Raw genomic sequence first — 21,455 nt, 5'->3', positions numbered from 1 at the left:
GGGTGCGCTTGGGCGCCGAAATATTGAAGAATATGACGCTAAGTTCCTGTTCTTGGGGGTATTATAACGATGTGAATAGCAAGGTCGACCAGAGTGGGTGAAGGTAGCGGGCGGAGGCAGATGAGTATTGTCGATGGAAGGAGAGAGGGAGGGAAGAGGAGAGAGGTATCAAGGGCGAAGAGAGACGAGGGATCGGGGGACAGGTGAGGATAACGGAAGTAAAAAATATCCGAGGTAAAGAAGAGAGAGGCTGTGAGAGAAGGAATGAAAGAAACAGAAGATGAAGGTATAGTGGGAGAAAGCAGATGAAAATAGTTGATGGAAGGAGAGAGAGAGAGAGAGAGAGAGAGAGAGAGAGAGAGAGAGAGAGAGAGAGAGAGAGAGAGAGAGAGAGAGAGAGAGAGAGAGAGAGAGAAGAAGAGGGAGGAATCAAGGACGAAGAGAGACGAGGGAGAGGGGAACAGGTGAGGATATTGCAACTAATATCCGAAATAAAGAAGAGAGAAGGAATGAGAGGAAGAGAAGATGAAGGTATAGTGGGAGGAGTCAGATGAGTATTGTCGATGGAAGGAGAGAGAGAGAGAGAGAGAGAGAGAGAGAGAGAGAGAGAGAGAGAGAGAGAGAGAGAGAGAGAGAGAGAGAGAGAGAGAGAGAGAGAGAGAGAGAGAGAGAGAGAGAGAGAGAGAGAGAGAGAGAGAGAGGAGAGAGAAATCAGGGACGAAGAGAGACGAAGGAAAGGGGGACAGGTGAGGATAATGGAAGTAAAGAATATCCGAGGTAAAGAAGAGAGAGGCAGTGAGAGAAGGAATGAAAGGAAGAGAAGATGAAGGGGTGAGGAGAAGAGCGGGGAGTAGGGAGAAAGGAGGAGATGAGAATGGAGTCAGCAAGGAGAGAGAAGAGGAAAGAGGAGGGGGTAAGAAAAGGGAGAGGGAAAGGAAGGGAAAGAACAGAAAAAAATGGGGAAACGAAGCAGATGAGAAAAAAATAGAGAAGAGAGAAGAAGGAGATATGGTGATAGGGGTTGAAATGAGGAGATGACAGTAGCGGAAGATAGTAAAGGTGAGAGATAATGATAAAGGACGAAGAGGAGGAGGAGGGAGAAGACAGTGACAGTGAGAGATAGTGAGACAGTTATAAGGGACGATAAAGAGGAGAAAAGAAAGGGGAGAGACATTGATAGTAAAAGACAGTAATGGAAGAGAAACAATGACAGTGAAAGATAGTGATAAGGGACGAAGAGGAGGGAGAGAGGGGAGAAGGGGAGGGGAGGGGAGGGACAGGTGAGTGGCCTACGTGACAGGTGAAACGTCACAAATAGGGATAAAAAAAAATAAACCTGTTTGTTGCATCATCTACGAAAGACGTCATCATAAATACCTCCTTTTTTTGTGGCGGGGAAGGGGAGAGAATGGGGAGGGAGGGAAGGGAAGGGAACGGGAGGAAGGGAGGGGAAAGAAGGGGAAGGGAAGGAGAGGGAGGGTAGAGGACGGAGAGGGAAGGGAAGGGAGAGGCTGAGGAAGGAAGGGTGTAAGGAGGTGAAGGGAGGGAGAGGTAGGAGAGAAGAAGGAGAAAGAAGGGAAGAGAGAGGAGAGAAGGACGGGAGGGGAGGGAAGAAGCAGATAAGAGGAAGAAAGGAAGAGAATGAGAGGTAAAAAGGAGGAAGGAGAGGGAGGGAAAGGGAGGGGAGAGGGAAGAAAGAGAGGGAAGGGAAGGGAGGGAAGAAGTAGATGAAAGGACAACAACAGCAACAATAACAACAACAACAACAACAAAAAAAAATCTACAAGGAAAGGCGTTGAACTCTCGTGGGCGATTGAATGAGTTTTTTTTTTCTTTTTTTCCTCACTGTGAAGGAGTGGCGGAGCGAGCGAAATGGAGGGAAGGGAAGGGAGGAGGGGAGGAGGAAAAGGAAAGGGAGGGGAGGAGGAAAAGGGAAGGGAAGGGAAGAAGGGGAGAGGGGGGACAGAGGAATTGAAGGGAGGAAGGGGAAGAGGGAAGGGAAGGAAGGAGAAGTTGGGAGATGGGAAAGAGAGTGAAAACAAGAAGAATGGAGGAGGAGGAGAAGGAGGCGAAAGAGAAGAAGGAGAAGAAGAAGTAGAAGAAGAAGAAGAAGAAGAAAAAGACTGAACATAGCAAGAAAAGAGGGAAGGAGTAGTGACGAAACTAGCGAATAAAAGAACAGGGAGGGGGAGGAGGAGGAGAAGTAGGAAGAGGAAGGTTGGGGAAATCCCTCCTTCCCGCCTAATTTTGCCGGCAAACACGTGATTTCAGGGTTGGCGTGAGTGTGTGTGTGTGCGTGTGTGTGTGTGTGTGTGTGTAACTTCCGGACACACACACACACACACACACATACACCATTTTTAGCCATGATTTCAACTTCTTTCTCCAGTTAACATAAATTGACGTAAATTATGATGTAGTTAATTATGAGAGGGAAGAGGGGGAGGAAGGGAAAGAGAAGGAAGAGGAAGGGAATGGAAGTAAGAAGAGAGAGGGAAGGGAAGGGAAGAGAAAGGAAAGGGAAGAAAGAGAAGGATTGATTGATTGATTGATAGTTTAATGTTGCAGGTAAACAACAAGGGAGAAGGAAAGGGATAGAAGAGAAATCAAAGAGAAAGGAAGGGAAGAGAGAGTGGAACCGAGGGAAAAGGAAGGAGATGGGAGTGTGAGGAGAAAGATAAGGGAAGGGGAGTGGAGAGGAAGGGGGGAAGAGAGGGGGATGAAAGGGAAGGGAAGGAAGGGGTCAGAGAGAGAGAGAGAGAGAGAGAGAGAGAGAGAGAGAGAGAGAGAGAGAGAGAGAGAGAGAGAGAGAGAGAGAGAGAGAGAGAGAGACATCTCGAGGTGACATCTTTCTTCATCGGTTTCATCTTTCACAATCGGTTTCATCTTTCACAATCTCTAACTTGGGTCCCTTTGATCTGCGTCGAGCCCAAGTGACGTAGTTTAATTAACACCGGCCCCTCCCTCCCCGAGTCCCGGCTACACTTATAATCTATTACACAAGAACAGCTGCGTCGTATTAGTGTGTTGTCCCTTGTCACGCCCTGCTCCGGCCCGAACTGGTGGCTGATATCTAGAGTGGCTAGGAAATATACATACTTAACATCTCAAGGAAAGTAAATAGATAAATAGATATATAGTAAAACAAAATAAAGGAAAATAATGTAAGGTGAAGTGAGGTGAGGTAAGGTAAGGTAAGGTAAGGTAAGGTAAGGTATGGTAAGGTAAAGAAAGGTAAGGTAAGATAAGATAAGGTAAGGTAAGGTAAGGTAAGGTAAGGTGAGGTGAGGTTAGGTAAAGTAAGGTAAGACAAGGTAAGGTAAGGTAAGATAAGGTAAGGTAAGGTAAAAAATAAAATAAGATAATGTGACTGAGATGAGCACCGAGGCCACGCGCAGCTGTAGTGTACGTCCCAAACCTTGTATATACTTACACTACCTGCATCTGCGCTACTGGGTACTGGACGCGATGAGGAAGTGAATGAGGCCAGGCAGCGGGTACCCTCAACGCATCTTTATTTTTACATGAAAGGAGGCAGTTCAAGGGGAAATAACTGAACTAAAGAGCAAGTATACAACTAAACAACTAAAGCAAATACTAAAGAAACTAATAGGAAACTAAAAAACCTGCCGGTGCTGCTCCAGCAAATGACGTATACAGTAGATTTCCATAACAGAAGATCAGAGACGATGCGAGAGGTCTTTTTTGTACAGTAAAAGTACAGTGACGTAGGTGCTGTAGGTGCTGTAGTCAAGGCCAAAAACAAAGAAGAAAAAGCTCGCCAATTGCCTTTGATTCCACTCTGTCCACAAGGGGTGTGTGTGTGTGTGTGGAGACCCTTCACAAGAGATGCATAACCCTTTACGAAGGCGGACAAAACCCCTGTGCGTATATGGATAGCAAATGGGGGAGGGAAAAAGAGCTGGTGGAGGCGATACAGAGCGCCTATCCTCGAGGAAGCCGATTTAGCAAGAGATGAGATATGAATATACTCCCTCGATGCTCTCTCCCTGAAGCTAATAACAGGTTCTCCGATAAACAATGTGGACTACGCTGTTTGTCTGGCCAATGACGTAGGTGTTGTAGTTGCTGACGTCTTTGCATCTTTCTTCGCCTTTCTAACACCCAATAAGTATGTGAACTCTTGCACTAACACACGGACGCGACGCATGACTGAGACAAGTTTATACTTTCATAATTTGTAACTCTAGCCCGTTCAACAGCTACTTTGTGTTTTATTTATTTTTTCCTTGTTTTTTTCTAATTTTCTTGTCTCTGAACGCGCCGAGTCATCTTTAACCCGGTAGCAGCGATGGGGCAAATTTGTGGCTTTACCGTGGACCAGCGACAGGCCAAATTTTTGCCACGATACAACCCCCCAAAAAAAATAGATGATGCATAAACAGATCACAAATGCGTTGATCTATATTATGAAATGGTTTGCTTGAGTGATGATTTTTTCTCATTATTTTCGCTTAGAGTGGCCTTTAAGAAACATGATCCACGCAGCTACTGGGTTAACCTCTCCGTCTCAAGCCTCCAGCAAAGACGTCAGCAGCTACAAGTGAGTGCGTCAGTAGCCAGATAACAACGTGGGTCGCAGTGTTTTCCCTGAAGAACGCCCGGGGGATAGAGGATAGCCACAGTCTGGTCTTATCCACCTCTTTATCGCAGGCAGTGCAGGAAGTTTATGTGAGAGCAACGCGCTTAGGCAACTCTCTGGCGTCTTAACCTTACTAAATTCCCATGTAGACGTCAATAAAATCACTAAACAGAGAAGCAATGCTAGCTAGGACAAGACAGATTTCCTCTTTCAAGATCTATATCCTTGGCCCGTTCATCCGTCTTGACACTAACTCGCTTAAGCAACTTTCTGGCTGCTTTACTTCACTAAATTCCCATGAAAACGTCAATATTTATATTAAACAAAGAAATGATACAAAGACATGACATATTTCCTCTTTCAAAGTCTATATCCTTGGCCCTTGCATCCGTCTATTATGTGAGAGTAAGTCGTTTAAGCAACTCTTTAGCTTCTTTACTTCACTGAATTCCCATGGCGACGTCAATAATTACACTAAGCAGAGAAGCGACGTGATAAGAGACAGTTTCCTCTTTCAAAATCTGTATCCCTCGCCCGCGTTCATCCGCTGTAGAAAGAAAATGACGGAGTTTATGTGAGAACAACTAACTTATGGAACTCTCTAGCTTCTTTATTTCAATGAATTCCCATAAATACGTCAGTAATTACACTATACAGAGCAGCGATGCCGTTACAGGTGTCCTCTTTCAGTATATTTATAGTCTCAGCCCGTCCATTCGCTCTAGATAGAAATGACTAGAAAAATTCGCTTAAGCAACTCTCTGGCTTTTTTACCTCATTGAATTCCCACCAAGACGTCAGTAATAACACCTAATATAAGCGATGCGATGACGGACAGGGTTCCTTTTTCAAAATCAATATCCTTAGCCACGCCTGACGTCAACTACCGCTGGGGGAGTGTGAGACTGGGAAGGGACATGACATTGCATACGACGCAGCTGTTTTGTAATGGAGGAAAAACTGATAATGGAAGGAAAATAAAATAAATAATAAGGAAACCAGGAAAATACATGAACAAGAAAAAAAAAACGCGAACAGGGAAAAGAACAAGAATAGGAAAAATAATAACGAGAACAGAGACAAAATTCCATCCCACAGGACCAATGTTTTAGGCTTACAGAATATTCACGCGTTGGTGCCCAAACTCAAAGACGATTTCGTAGAAGAGGTGAAATAATATGAGTTCGTGCGTGTCGATGGTGGGCGAGTGTAAAAACGATGCAATCTCACACAGGAAATGATGCAGCGACACACACATGAAAAAACACACATACAAAAATACATAGATAAATAAATAGATAAATAAGTAAAATGAAGATTAAGTAAGGTAGAATAAACGAAAGGAAGATATATGAAAGTATAGTAAAGAAAGTTAAGTTAAGGGAAGGGAAGAGAAGGGATGGGATGGATAAGGAAGGGAAAGGAAGGGAAGGGAAGGAAATGGAAGGTAAAGTAAAGTGAGGTAAGGTAAGGTAAGGGAAGGGAAGGGAAGGTAAGGTAAGGTAAGGTAAGGTAAAGTAAGGTAAGGTTAGGTAAGATAAGGTAATGGAATAAAAGGAAAGGAAAGGGAAGGGAAGGGAAGGGAAGGGAAGGGAAGGGAATGATAAGGAAAGGGAAGGGAAGGAAAAGTAAGGTAAGGTAAAGTAAGGTAAAGAAAAGTAAGGTAAAATAAGGTAAGGAAAGGGAAGGGAAGGAAAAGTAAGGTAAGGTAAGGTAAGGTAAAGAAAAGTAAGGTAAAATAAGGTAAGGTAAGTTAAGGTAAGGTAAAATAAAAACAAAAATCAAATAAAATAAAATAAACTGAAATGAAATGGAATGAAATAAAATGAAATAAATGAATAATTAGCTAACTAACATACTAACTAACTAACTAACATATAAATTAACTAACTAATTAAATCACCAAATAAATATATGAAGAAAAAAATATCCACACACAGGCCAACACACTTTCCCAGCCTGTCCACTTCTTTGCCTAGAGTTGTGTGTCTGTAAGGGTGATAAAAAAAGAGAGCGTGGGCAGGAGGGCGATTCTCTACCTGCCTGAACGGGTCTGCAGATTAAGTCAGGGACGAGAATGGGAGAGGAAGGAGAAAAGGAGTGAACGGGTCTACATATTAAGTCAGCGACGAGAAAGGGAGAGAGAGGGAGAGGAGTGAACGGGTCTACAGATTAAGTCAGGGAGGAGAAAGGGAGAGGAAGGAGAAAAGGAGTGAACGGGTCTACATATTAAGTCAGGGACGAGAAAGGGAGAGAGAGGGAGAGGAAGGAGAAGAGGAGTGAACGGGTCTACAGATTAAGTCAGGGAGGAGAAAGGGAGAGAGAGAGAGGGAGAGGAAGGAGAAGAGGAGTGAACGGGTCAATAGATTAAGTCAGGGAGGAGAAAGGGAGAGGAAGGAGAAAAGGGACGAGTAAGGGAGAGAGAGGGAGAGGAAGGAGAAGAGGAGTGAACGGGTCTACATATTAAGTCAGGGACGAGAAAGGGAGAGAGAGAGGGAGAGGAAGGAGAAGCGCAGTGAAGAGAAGATATAATAAGAAAAGAAAAAAAATACAAAAAAGGGAGAAGAAAAGGAGATAGAGAAGAGAAGAGAGATAGAGATAAGAGATAGATAGATCAATAGATAGATAGATAAACAGATAGAGGAAGATAGATAGAGAGAGAGAGAGAGAGAGAGAGAGAGAGAGAGAGAGAGAGAGAGAGAGAGAGAGAGAGAGAGAGAGAGAGAGAGAGAGAGAGAGAGAGAGAGAGAGAGAGAGAGAGAGAGAGAGAACCCCCAACCAAAAATAATACAACTAAATATACATCATAATCCTGTACTATAAAAAAAAGCCTATCCATTCGTCTTGCTATGTCATGGTCGAGTGCACCTTTCTTTTATATCCTCTAAGTGTACCTTTTAGCGTCTATTATAAATGTTCTTAGACACATTTAATAAAGTCATCTATATCATGTTGACCTGCTTTTTGTATTCATAGTCTTTTATTTATATTTATGAGTTTGTATTCATCATCCATCTTTGTCTACTGTAGTCTATCATTATTGCCTTTCACGACGATATTTTATAATTATTTAGTTTGATTTATCGAGGTCTTCAATGTGAATAATTTCGGTCAAGTTTTACAACATTTTATCACCATGCTAGCTTCGTTTCCAGTGGTGATATATTAGACAGTACAAAACTATCTATGTGTGTGTGTGTGTGTGTGTGTGTGTGTGTGTGTGTGTGTGTGTGTGTGTGTGTGTGTTATGCCTTAGCTTCCATTCTTTATCCCTCCATTTTTTCTTTCCCATTCCTCAGTCTCTCCTATCTCCTTCCTTCCCTCCCTCCTTCCCTCCCTTCCCAGATTCTTCTTCCTACACTAACTTCAGTCCTTCCATTTAGAGACAGAAACTATCTTATTTTGTTTATTCTCTCTCTCTCTCTCAAGATGTGTCAAGGTCAGTCACACACACACACACACACACACACACACACACAGACACACACACACACACTCACACACACACGGGGAAGTCCCTGCCTTAGGCGTAAGGAAGGCGTCTCTTCTTCCATTGTGTGTGTGTGTGTGTATGTGTGTGTGTGTTAGGAGAGAGAGAGAGAGAGAGAGAGAGAGAGAGAGAGAGAGAGAGAGAGAGAGAGAGAGAGAGAGAGAGAGAGAGAGAGAGAGAGTTAAAAAAAAAAGAGAAAGAAAACGATCCAGGCCTTTCCCTCCCTCCCTGCCTCCATATTCTAATCTCTTCCACCTTGAACTCTAACACAAAGTAATAAACAAACGAAATTATACGTGGAGGAAACAATTAAGATGTAGGAAATAAAACTGTCCAGCCACTTTTCCTTCTCTCGCTACTTATATTCCAATCTCTTCCACGTTAAACTATAATATAAAAGATAGGTCCTTATTCTTAAACGCATCGGGCTCCCTTTACGACTATTTTCTAAGGCCACAGAGAAGATTAATCGTGTCTGCAGTACTCTTCCTCTCCCCATTACATCCCTCCCTCCCTACCATACAGACAGTTTAGGTTCATGGTACAGAACAAGGATCAAACTAACACCAGGGCCATACCAGTAGCCTACCCATGGAAATGCCCAAAACTCCAAACTAAGCTAGGATCACAAAACAGGCGGACTGAGGCGCACATACGTTCAGGTCAAAGCCACTGAGGCGGGTATTGTTGACGTTTCCATCTCTCATATCAACTATTTCCAAAGTCCGAAAATGAGATCAATCGGGTTCTCATGTCTTTTTCTAGGGTTCATGGCACAGAACAAGGATCAAACTAACACCAGGGCCATACAAGTACCCATGGAAATGCCCAAAACTCCTAAGTAAGCTTTGTCAAATATGTGTGCTGCTGGGGCACCGAAATGTTGAGAATATGAGGGAGGCAGAAGCCGAGTGGTCAGCGTGTTGGCGCGGTGAGTTCGAGTCCCACCAAAACACGATGATTTTTTAACCATTGCCAAGTGTCGGAAGATTACCCACATGCTGTCCAGATCTTCAATCAACTCTAACTTCAGCGAATTCGTTCAAGAGGAGCACCGGGGGGCACTATGGCTCGGGCAAGTGTCATACATCACGGCAGCCATTATAAATAAAATTCGCCTGCGCCACTAACGGACTGGGGTCGCCCAAGAGGTCCCTCAAGAATGTCTACCTACAGGCTGCATCTATAAGATAAAATGTACGCACACATTAGGGACGAGCAGACTGTTAGCAGGACCTTCACGACGCCTCCGATCTCCGAAAAAAAAAAAAAAACATTTAAGGGAAAGTAGATGGATGCGTCTTTACCTATTATACCTTACGTCCTTGTAGGGTGAGGGGAGAGTTTAGAGGTGAAGAAGCGATGGCTGTGATATGGCTCAGGTACAGGAGAGTAATTGGGGAGCTAAATGAGGACACCTGGAGCATATATTAACCCCGAATTGACAGGTTACGTAGCACACACGCACACACACACACACACACACGCACACACACACACACACACACACACACAGACACACACACAGACATACAGACAAACAAACAGACAGATATACAGACACACAAAACCACACACATACACACACACACACACACACACACACACACACACACACACACACACACACACACAGTTTCCTTTACCTGTGTGTGTGTTAACCTTTTCACCTGCAAAGCATCACGCACACAAATTCTTCACATACCCACCTGCACACATATCCACCTGCCCACCTACCCACCTACCTACCCCTTGCCTTCCCAGTAGTACTCTCCCTCTCCCCATTATATCCCACACTCCCTCCCTACCCATCTCCCTATCCACCTGCCCACCTTCCCACCTGTTCCTTGCCTTCCCACTGCTCTCCTTACCTTCTTCCCTTCCTCCCTACCCACCTACCTATCACCTATCATCTTACCTTCGTCCGCTACCTGATCCCGAGCACGTACGCATCCTCGTTTAAAACAGGTACTTCGTTTTTTTTCTTCTCTGGTCTCTTTTATATGGTGTGTGTGTGTGTGTGTGTGTGTGTGTGTGTGTGTGTGTGTGTGTGTGTGTGTGTGTGTGTGTGTGTGTGTGTGTGTGTGTGTGTGTGTGTGTGTGTGTGTGTGTGTGTGTGTGTGTGTGTGTGTGTGTGTGTGTGTGTGTGTGTGTGTGTGTGTGTGTGTGTGTGTGTGTGTGTGTGTGTGTGTGTGTGTGTGTGTGTGTGTGTGTGTGTGTGTGTGTGTGTGTGTGTGTGTGTGTGTGTGTGTGTGTGTGTGTGTGTGTGTGTGTGTGTGTGTGTGTGTGTGTGTGTGTGTGTGTGTGTGTGTGTGTGTGTGTGTGTGTGTGTGTGTGTGTGTGTGTGTGTGTGTGTGTGTGTGTGTGTGTGTGTGTGTGTGTGTGTGTGTGTGTGTGTGTGTGTGTGTGTGTGTGTGTGTGTGTGTGTGTGTGTGTGTGTGTGTGTGTGTGTGTGTGTGTGTGTGTGTGTGTGTGTGTGTGTGTGTGTGTGTGTGTGTGTGTGTGTGTGTGTGTGTGTGTGTGTGTGTGTGTGTGTGTGTGTGTGTGTGTGTGTGTGTGTGTGTGTGTGTGTGTGTGTGTGTGTGTGTGTGTGTGTGTGTGTGTGTGTGTGTGTGTGTGTGTGTGTGTGTGTGTGTGTGTGTGTGTGTGTGTGTGTGTGTGTGTGTGTGTGTGTGTGTGTGTGTGTGTGTGTGTGTGTGTGTGTGTGTGTGTGTGTGTGTGTGTGTGTGTGTGTGTGTGTGTGTGTGTGTGTGTGTGTGTGTGTGTGTGTGTGTGTGTGTGTGTGTGTGTGTGTGTGTGTGTGTGTGTGTGTGTGTGTGTGTGTGTGTGTGTGTGTGTGTGTGTGTGTGTGTGTGTGTGTGTGTGTGTGTGTGTGTGTGTGTGTGTGTGTGTGTGTGTGTGTGTGTGTGTGTGTGTGTGTGTGTGTGTGTGTGTGTGTGTGTGTGTGTGTGTGTGTGTGTGTGTGTGTGTGTGTGCTGTTTCTTTCTTCATAATACAATAAGAATCACAAGGAATTTAAGCTAACAAAAACATTACGTTATAACACTTACCCCATCAAAGTCTTCGCTAATAGCTTCGAATCCTTAGTCAGTGCACATTTCTTTCTTTCTGTCTTTCTTTTACTTGTCCGTCCTCCTCCTCCTTCACGGCCTGGAAAGAAGCATCACCATTGTAGTATACTCGTAAGGGAGAAGTCACAGATTGGTATAGTCGGACGCTTCCACCCCTCACATCAACTATCTCCAAAGGCCAAAAATCTGGTTCTAAGGAGTGTTTTTAAGGTTCACGGTACATGCATAGGGTCACGCTACCACTAGGCTCATAAAACTACCTTTGGAAATGCCCTGAGCTCCTATGAAAGCTTAGTCAAATATGAGTGCTTGGGCGCCGAAATGTTTAAGAATATGACCCTTAGACACATGACAGACACAGGCCAGCAAGAAACCGTCAGCCAGGCAACACAAGAAGAGTAACACATGAGGCGCAGTGAGCTGATGTCAACACCTTTGTATATCGTCACCTTCGTAAACAAACCGCCTAAGTCATTATTTTCTACTTTATAGGAAATGAGAAAAGAATTGTCATTATCTCATTTGGCTTAAGATTTAGGCAGAAACGAAAAGGCCAATTCTAGAACACTCAGACCCTGAATGACGAAGGCAACTATACAAAAATGGCAGTCGTATGTTAAAAAAATTGATGTAGAGAAAAACCTGAAAATCCCTGAAAAATGACTTAGGCAATTATTTTATGAGGGTGACGATATATAGGCGTAGGTAAAAAAAGACACCGACACACCAACCGACACAGGCCAACAAGAAACCGTCAGCCAGGCAACACGGGAAAGGCAACACGAGAGGCGGTGAGCTGATGTCAACACCTTTGTATATAGGCGTAAGGAAAAAAACACACAAAACCGACACTCATCAACAAGAAACAGTCAGCGAGGCAACACAAAAAGAGTAACACAAGAGGCGCGGTGATCTGATTTCAACACCTTTGTATATAGGCGTAAGGAAAAAAACACACAAAACCGACACTCGTCAACAAGAAACCGTCAGCGAGGCAACACAAAAAGAGTAACACATGAGGCGCGGTGAGCTGATTTAAACACTTTTGTATATAGGCGTAAGGAAAAAAACACACAAAACCGACACTCGTCAACAAGAAACCGTTAGCCAGGCAACACGATAAGGATAACACGAGGGGCGGTGGGCTGGTGTTGTTCTCTAACTTGTAAACGCAACTCCAGATGGCCGAGCAGGAATTTCTAAACTAGCGAAAAGGTATACAAGACAGCAGACTTTATACAGGTCAGTTTAGGGTGACACTCGAGGCGGGGGGCTGATGTTAATACGTATTCTTGTATATAAATAGAACTCCAGGTGGCTGCGTGGAGAGTTCAACGACTAGCCAGAAGGTACAGTGCAAAAAACGATAAGAAATTAAGAAAGAAAAATATGGATGATGGCGATGAGGATAAGGAGGTGGAGGAGGAGGAGGAGAAGGGGATGTAGAGTAAATAAAGAGGGGAGGGAAAGGGACGAAGGGAAGTATGCAGGTGGCTTGCGGGGCCTTGGCCAGTACAGCGTAACAGACTACACAAACACGTACAGTTCCCTCGAGACGATATATATAGCGAGCTTATGGTAGGCAGAGAGTCTTGCTGTGAGGGGTTATACCTATCAACGACCCACGGCCATATTCCTAAACATTTCAACGCTCAGGCACATAAATCTTCTTATTAGATACGATTTTCGTAGGAGTTTCGGGCATTTCCAGGGGTAGTATAATGATCCTGATGGTAGTCTAACCCTTCTTCTGTACCATAAACCTAAATACACATATTTGACACGGTTTTCGTAGGAGTTTCGGGCATTTCCAGGGGTAGTACAATGATCCTGATGGTAGTCTGACCCTTCTTCTGTACCATAAACCTAAATACACATATTTGACACGGTTTTCGTAGGAGTTTCGGGCATTTCCAGGGGTAGTTATAGACTCTGAAGATAGTTTGACCATTCTTATGTACCGTGAACGTAAAAGAACACCGATCGATCTCCTTTTTAGCCTTTGGAAATAGTTGACGTGAAAGGCGGAAGCGTCTGAGAATACCAATCTAAGTCCTGAATTCTCTTACACTCTTAAAGAACCTACAACAGCCTCTGAAAAAAGCCATATCAGATGTCATGTCAGAATGAGAGGGAGAGAGGAAGGGACGAGAGAGGGGGGAGAGGAGAGGTGCTACTACTATGAGGGAAGGGAAATGTAGGAGGAGAAAGTAAGGGTGCAAGAAGATGAAGACAAGGACGAGGATGAAGATGAGGACGAAAAAGACGAAGAAGACGAAGAAGAAAAAAAAGATAAGAAGGAGAAGGAGGAAGGAGGAAGAGAAAGAAGAAGAAAGAGGATGAAACAGAGGGAGAAAAAAAACAAACAAGAAGACAATGATCAGAATAATCGCATGACAAAACCAACCAAAATAAGAATAAGACAAGAGGAATAAATCTACATGTGAAGCAAGGCGAACAATAAAAAATAATAAGCTAATGAAAAAAAGAGGAATGCAAAGATGATCACAGAAGCAGGAAAAGACATACAGACCAGGAATAAAGTATAAGTAGAAAAAAAAAGAGAAAAAAAGAAAAGGAAAGAAAAGGGTTATGGGGAAGCTATCACTACTACTACTACTACTACTACTACTACTACTACTACTACTACTACTACTACTAATAATAATAATAATAATAATAATAATAATAATAATAATAATAATAATAATAATAATAATAATAATCCTACTTTTTCTTTATTTTTTTCTACCTTCTGCACGCCAAACTATAATTTTTCTCTCTATCATGTCTGTTCTCCTCCTCCTCCTCCTCCTCCTCCTCCTCCTCCTCTATCTGTTCTTCCTCCTTATGTTGCTCCTGCTTCTCCTCCTCTTGTTTTTTACGTCCTCCTCCTCTTCCTCCTCCTCCTCCTTTTCCTAGTCTTCCTCCCACAACGCTACCAGGATGTGTGTTGTCTCCGTGTTAATATGTGCGTACGTACATGCCCTGGGCCTCGGGACACGGATAGAGAACACACACACACACACACACACACACACACAAGGACATCCCCGACACAAAAAGTCAAACAGCTTTCCTCTAAACGACTCTATAAATTGATACCACCACCAACAACAACACTATTACCATCCACCACCACCACCACCATCAGTCATCACCACCACCACTTCCACATCATCAGCATCACCACCACCACCAAAACTACTACTACTACTACTACTTCTACTACTACTTCTTAAACTGACTCTCCATAAACATTTTTTGCGCATTAAAAAAATAACTCCTCCTCCTCCTCCTATTTCTGCTTTTCATCACCAACAAAAGAACAACAAAAAAGTGAGGATTGATGAACACCAGACTGGAGGAGAAGAGGAGTAGGATGAAACATGGAAACATGGACGAGCAGGCAGCAGAGAGCCTATTGGCTCATTGCGAGGCTTCCTGCTTTTAGAGATTTAATCAATCCGTCAGCCACGGGAGTGGCTTGCGGGAAGGATTAAAGCACTGCTGAACGTACTCGTGGATGCGTTCAGTTCACTCCCGACGCAGCAAAGTGACGGTCAATGCGATTTTTAAATGAGTTGATTGTTTCCGCACTAACCACTCCTGCAGGATGGCTGTTCCAGTGGCGGACGACTCTTTGAAAAAAAACTCCTGCCGATATCCGTAAAGCATCGCTTGACTTGAACTGTTTTACCGTTGTTTCTTGTTCGCGGGTTAGATTGTCGCGTGAAGAGTTCGGAGTGATCAACATTGCTGCACTTGTTCAGGTACTTGAAGACTTGTATCATGTCTCCCCGCAGTCGTCTTTTTTCCAACGTGAAAAGGTTGAGTCGAGGAGGAGAAGGAAGAGGAGGAGGAGGAGGATGTAGTGTAAATAAAGAGGGGAGGCAAGGGAAAGAACGTAAAAACTTCCAAAAGGGAAATCCATTATCCTAGAAGAAGCCTAGGGGGTGGTTACCTAACGAGGAGGAGGAGGTGAAGGAGGAGGAAGAGGAGGAGGAGGAAAAAGAGGAGGAAGAGGAGAAACGAAAGATGGAAGTGAGGAATAAAAGCAAAATTTGGAGGAGGAAAAAGAGGAGGAAGAGGAGAAACGAAAGATGGAAGTGAGGAATAAAAGCAAAATTTAAAGCAAGGCAAAATGAAAAAAACTTGTGAATGAAAAGGAGAAAGAAAAGCGAGAGGAGAAAATTTAGAGTTGGAGGAAGAGAGAGGAGTAGAAGAAGGAAGAGAAGGAATAAGAGGAGAAGAAGAAGGAACAGAAAGAAGAGGAGGAGGAGGAGGAGGAGGAGAAACGAAAAATGGAAGTGGGGAATTGAAGCAGATTTTAATGATATGAAAACAAATGTAAAGCTTCTTGAGGGGTAATGGAAGAGGAGTAACATTGATGGGTACAATAGCTTAAGACAAAGAAGTAACAAATGGGAAGGCGGTGGCTGAGTGGTGTTCCAGAGACCCGCGTACATATCCCGCCGTTACAAGCTGACAATCTTCAGTCATCGCCGAGTGGCCAAAGAAAACCCACATACTGTCCTGAGATAACCAACCAAAGGATAAACAAAAATATGATGATGATGAGGAGAAGACGAAATAGAAGAAGCTGATATATATAAAAGATGAAGAAGGAAGAGGGGGAGACAAAAGAACGCAACCACAAAGACCAACAGAGATGCACTTGTCACAACTAAACCAAAGCTCTTAAACAGGATACACAAAAATACGAGGCAGAGGAGGAGTAAAAGGAGACGAAAAAGAAGAAACTAATATATAAAAGATGAAGAAGGAAGAGGGAGAAGCAAAATAACACAACCACAAAGAACAACGAGATATACACTTGTCACAACTAAACCAAAGCTCTTAAAAATGATAAACAAAAATTCGAGGCAGAGGAAGAGTAAATGGAAACGAAGAAGAAGAAACTGATATATAATAGAGAAAGAAGAGGAACAAGCAAAATAACACAACCACAAAGAACAACGAGATATACACTTGTCACAACAAAACAAAAGCCCTTCCACATGATGCTTCACGGGCTAAGATGAAGTATGTTGCATCTCGTTGTAATATTCACAGCCTCCTCTTTATCCCCTGACACCACCACTAGCTTATACCCATCTGTTCTTCTTTCTCTCTCTCTGACACACACACACACACACAGTCACTCACCAACTTTCTCGAGTGATAACAGACATGAATGACGAGAGAGAGAGAGAGAGAGAGAGAGAGAGAGAGAGAGAGAGAGAGAGAGAGAGAGAGAGAGAGAGAGAGAGAGAGAGAGAGAGAGAGAGAGAGAGAGAGAGAGAGAGAGAGAGAGAGAGAGAGAGAGAGAGAGAGAGAGAGAGAGAGAGAGAGAGAGAGAGAGAGAGAGAGAGAGAGAGAGAGAGAGAGAGAGAGAGAGAGAGAGAGAGAGAGAGAGTATATATATCCGTCACATGATACTTTAGACTCCATTCCTTTCTTGTTTTTGTTGTTGTTTTTTCGGTATTATACTTTCCCTGTCTTTTTTTATCTTTTTTTTTATTTACATTCCTTTTTTTTACCACCTGGGGACACACGGGGCTCGTAAACCATGGGGGGGGGACATCCTGGAGGGGGAAGGGCCGAGGAAGGGGATTTCCAGTAGTTATTAGCAATTTACAGTGACTGGTGTGTGTGTGTGTGTGTGTGTGTGTGTGTGTGTGTGTGTGTGTGTGTGTGTGTGTGTGTGTGTGTGTTCTTTTAATTCGTTGTAAAAGTACATAAAATATTCACGCCTCCTGAAGAAGCGCAACGAATACACTACTACTACGTTTATTATTATTATTATTATTATTATTATTATTATTATTGTTATTGTTATTGTTATTATTATTATTATTATTATTATTATTATTATTATTATTATTATTATTATTATTATTATTATTACTACTATTCATTTTAGGTGAGGGAACATTGGCTAGGAAGCGCGTGTATACTTTATTTTTGACTAGCTTGATTTAACTAGCGACTCTCTTTTTTTTCTTTAGTGAGGAAAAGAATGTTATGGTCTATGTGAGGGTTGAAGGTGATGTAATGGAGCATATGCTAACCTACACGTGGCCTCGGTGCTCAGGTCCATCGCATTGGCCCTTTAGCTTGTGGTGAGAAAAAACCCATTCATTACCCGGGACACAGGGCCAGTGTGATATCCGGGTAACTACAGTTTGCCTTCCTCAGGTTTCCCTAAGTGCAGGTTTCCCCAAGTGCAGGTTTCCCCAAGTGCAGTTTTATCGACCATCACGAGAGGAAGGCTGAACAGCTGGGTGGGCTGCATGCCGACCCCCCGGGCTGAGACGAACCCCGGGCCTGAGGATTAGGAGGTAGACATGCGAAACACACACACACACACACACACACACACACACACACACACACACACACACAGACACACACACACACACTATTATTATTATTATTATTATTATTATTATCTTTACTATTATTAGTGTTATTATTGTTATTTCTATTTTCATTTTATTATCAATCATATTTTTTGTTTATTTGTTTCATTCATTTCATTAAATCGTCCACTGATGTATATTTTCAGCTCTAGGGCTGCCTGGTTCTTACAATAAACCGTTTATTATTATTATTATTATTATTATTATTATTATTATTATTATTATTATTATTATTATTATTATTATTATTATTATTATTATTATTATCATTATTTACACACACACACACACACACACACACACACACACACACACACACACACACACACACACACACACACACACACACACACACACACACACACTCACTCACTCACTCACTCACACACACACACACGCAGGGGACCACGCCTCTGCACGAAGGACGTCCGACGCATCGTAACGGATGTTTCCACGAAGATGAACGCAAAAGGCAAAAAAAAAAATCAATGAAACCACCAAGCAAACGGCACGCAGAAACCTTGAGTCAATTTTTAGACTTAATAAAGGGCTTCCGAAAATTACCATGTTCCTTATCTTTCTACTTTTTATTTATTATTTTACTTATTTTTACACAGTTATATACCGGATTTATTTTACGTATTATTGATCCGTGTAAATGTTTAAGCGAAAGAAGAAGAGATTTAAGGGAAGAAGAAGGGGAAAAAAGAGAGAAAAAATTAGAAGAAGGAGAAGAGATTAATGTGAAGAAGAGAGGAACAGCAAAAAGACCGAAGACAAATAGAGGACTAAGAAGATAAGAAGAAAAGGAGATAAAAAATAAGAGGAACGAACTAGTGAAGAAGAAATAATGATGAGAAATATGAATAGAAAAAATAATGAGGAGGAAAATTTAATTATGAAAAGAAAATGTATACAAGAAAAAGTGAAGAAGAAATGATGAAGAGAAATAAGAACATCAAAAGATAATGAAGAAGAAATTATGAAAAGAAAAACTAATACAAGAAAAAAAGTGAAAAAGGAATGATGAAGAGAAAGACGAATACAAGAAAATTTAATAATGAAGAAGAAAATTAGTGAAGACAAAAATAAACACAACAAAATAACATAAAAAATAAAGAACGGAGAAAGACAAATACAACAAATAGTAAAGACGAAACGATTAAAAGAAAGAAGGATACAAGAAAATTTAATAATAAAGAAGAAAATTAATGAAGACAAAAATACACACATCAAAATAACATGAAAAATAAGGAACGGAGAAAGACAAATACAACAAAGAGTAAAGAAGAAACGATTAAAAGAAAGATTAAAACAAGATAATTTAATAATGAAGAAAGGATAAAGAAATAATGATAATAAAAATAAACAACAAAACACCTCCACAATTCAGACATCATCTCCACGCATCTTAACCCCTAATTAAACAGGTAAATTGCAGCCATTAGCGTCAGGAATCACCACCTTTGTCTTTCCGCCTTGGAGACTCTGCCAAAACAAATATTTCTTTTAGATTAGCACGATGATGATTATGATGATGAAGATGAAGAGGAGGAGGAGGAGGAAGAGGTGAAGATTATGATGATGATGATGGTAGTGAGAGAGAGAGAGAGAGAGAGAGAGAGAGAGAGAGAGAGAGAGAGAGAGAGAGAGAGAGAGAGAGAGAGAGAGAGAGAGAGAGAGAGAGAGAGAGAGAGAGAGAGAGAGAGAGAGAGAGAGAGAGAGAGAGAGAGAGAGAGAGAGAGAGAGAGAGAGAGAGAGAGAGAGAGAGAGAGAGAGAGAGAGAGAGAGAGAGAGAGAGAGAGAGAGAGAGAGAGAGAGAGAGAGAGAGAGAGAGAGAGAGAGAGAGAGAGAGAGAGAGAGAGAGAGAGAACGACTATAAACGAGACTAAACGAAATAAAACAACCCAGCACAACAGATAACAACACCCTCGTAAAATTAAAAAGGAAGCTAAAAATATCGTGTTTTCGCCCGGGATCGAACCGGGGACCTTGCGCGTGTGAGGCGCACGTGATAACCACTACACTACGAAAACGCTGAAAAAGTTTAACTATAGATATAATAAAGAACTGCAGTAGAGTAGCCACCACAGATGTTTTACCGTAGCTCCGTGTGTGTGTGTGTGTGTGTGTGCCGTCAGTCCCGTCAGGCGTCACCGCGGGTCGTCATTAGGGCGTCAAGGTTCTTCGTGTTAACGTAGCGAATGTGACTTTTGTTTCCTCGGGGACAGTATCGGCGCGGCGGGCGTGGCGGACAGGGGTGAAATTTTATTGTTATTTGGTAAAGAATTCATAAAAGGGAGTTATAATGCGTCTATCATTTATCTATTATTATTATTATTATTATTATTATTATTATTATTATTATTATTATTATTATTATTATTATTATTATTATTATTACTATTATTGTTATTGTTATTGTTATTATTATTATTATTATTATTATTATTATTATTATTATTATTATTATTATTATCATTATTATTGTTATTGTTATTGTTATTGTGATTGTTATTGTTATTGTTATTATTATTATTATTATTATTATTATTATTATTATTATTATTATTACCACCTGGAATCTAATAATGAGGCTGCCCGCTTTAGGGATTTAATCAGGTTGTCAGGCATTATAAATATCTTGAGGAGATTAAAGCACATACGAAAGGACGGGGTCGTTCAATTTACTTCTGATGTAACAAGGTAATGGTCAAAGCGATTTTTAAATGAGGTGATCGTTTTTGCATTAACTAATTCCCTTGAAGGTTGTTCCAGTGGCCAGTAACTCGGTTCGAGGGAGAGAAAATAAAACTCATTAATATCTGTACCATATCGCCACGGTTGAATCGGCAGCCCGTTATTCATAGCTCTTGGGCGTTGGGGATCAGAAAACCTTAGGGCCGTATTCTTAAACCCTTCGGACCCCTAGCACACATATTTGACAAGGCTTTCGTAGGAGTTTTGGGCATTTTTCATGGGTAGTTTAATGGCCCTGGTGGTAGTGTGACCTTTCTCCTGTGCCATGTACGTGAAGAAACAGTCATAAAAACCCGATTTACCTCCTTTTTGGACTTTGGAAATAGTTGATGTGGGAGGGGGAAGCGTCTGAGAATATGGACCTAACTAGAGTGACCGACGCTGCTGAGGAACTTGAAGACCTGCACCAAACCCAATGAAACCCTCACGTGATCGTTTCTTTCCCAGGGTAGAAGTCGCTTGAGTCCTTCTTGATAGCGCTGAGCCTCGAGGGTGGTATCATTTTCTGAGGAGGAGGAGGAGGAGGAGGAGGAGAAGGAGGAGGAGGAGGAGGAGGAGGAGGAGGAGAAGGAGGAGAAAGATGAGGAGGTGGAGGAAAAAGAAGGCTGGCAGGTTGATTACAGGTTGAGAGAGTGCTAAAGGGACTGAAAATAATCTTGAACTACAAAGAACAACAACTCGACTCTCTCCACGGACGGGACGAAAACAAAGAAGTAATAAAGTAAAGGAAATAATAAAGCAAAGAATAAAGTAAAGAAGCAATAAAATAATGAATAAAGTAATGAAGTAACAAAGTAAAAAAGTAACAAAGCAAAGAAATAAAACGTAAAGTGTTAATTAAGTAAAGAAGTAAAAAAAATAAGCAATAACGTAAAAAAGTAATAAAATCTAGAATAAAGTAAAGAAAGTTTTATGATTGTAATGGTGAAGAGGAGATGCATGATGGTGATGATGATGACGAGGAAGAGGAGGAGGAGGAGGAGAGGAGGAAGAGGAGGAGGAGGAGGTGAAAAGGCAGACCAATCAAGCGTGACTCAATCAGCTGCGCCAGGTAAACCCAACCCCAAGGTCACGTGTCAGGGTGCTGGGTACACACACACACACAC

General features: G+C 42.3%; 1 protein-coding gene and 1 non-coding gene across 4 annotated transcripts in view; both read right to left on the bottom strand.

The window, feature by feature from the left end:
* The window catches only part of LOC127000193 (carboxypeptidase M-like), a 76,961-nt gene extending 65,784 nt beyond the window's left edge, over positions 1-11,177 (bottom strand). For all 3 annotated transcript variants that reach the window (XM_050863602.1, XM_050863603.1, XM_050863599.1), the window contains exon 1: positions 11,144-11,177. The gene's annotated coding sequence lies outside the window, so the exon portion shown is untranslated. The remainder of the gene's footprint in view (positions 1-11,143) is intronic.
* Positions 11,178-19,552: 8,375 nt separating this feature from the next.
* Positions 19,553-19,625, bottom strand: Trnav-cac (transfer RNA valine (anticodon CAC)). The gene has a single exon. It is a non-coding gene; the product is annotated as a tRNA-Val (tRNA).
* Between the last annotated feature and the right edge of the window lie 1,830 nt (positions 19,626-21,455).

This window comes from Eriocheir sinensis, chromosome 18, assembly GCF_024679095.1.
Source record: "Eriocheir sinensis breed Jianghai 21 chromosome 18, ASM2467909v1, whole genome shotgun sequence".
NCBI lineage: Eukaryota > Metazoa > Arthropoda > Malacostraca > Decapoda > Varunidae > Eriocheir > Eriocheir sinensis.
This window is presented reverse-complemented; position numbering and strand designations above follow the sequence as displayed.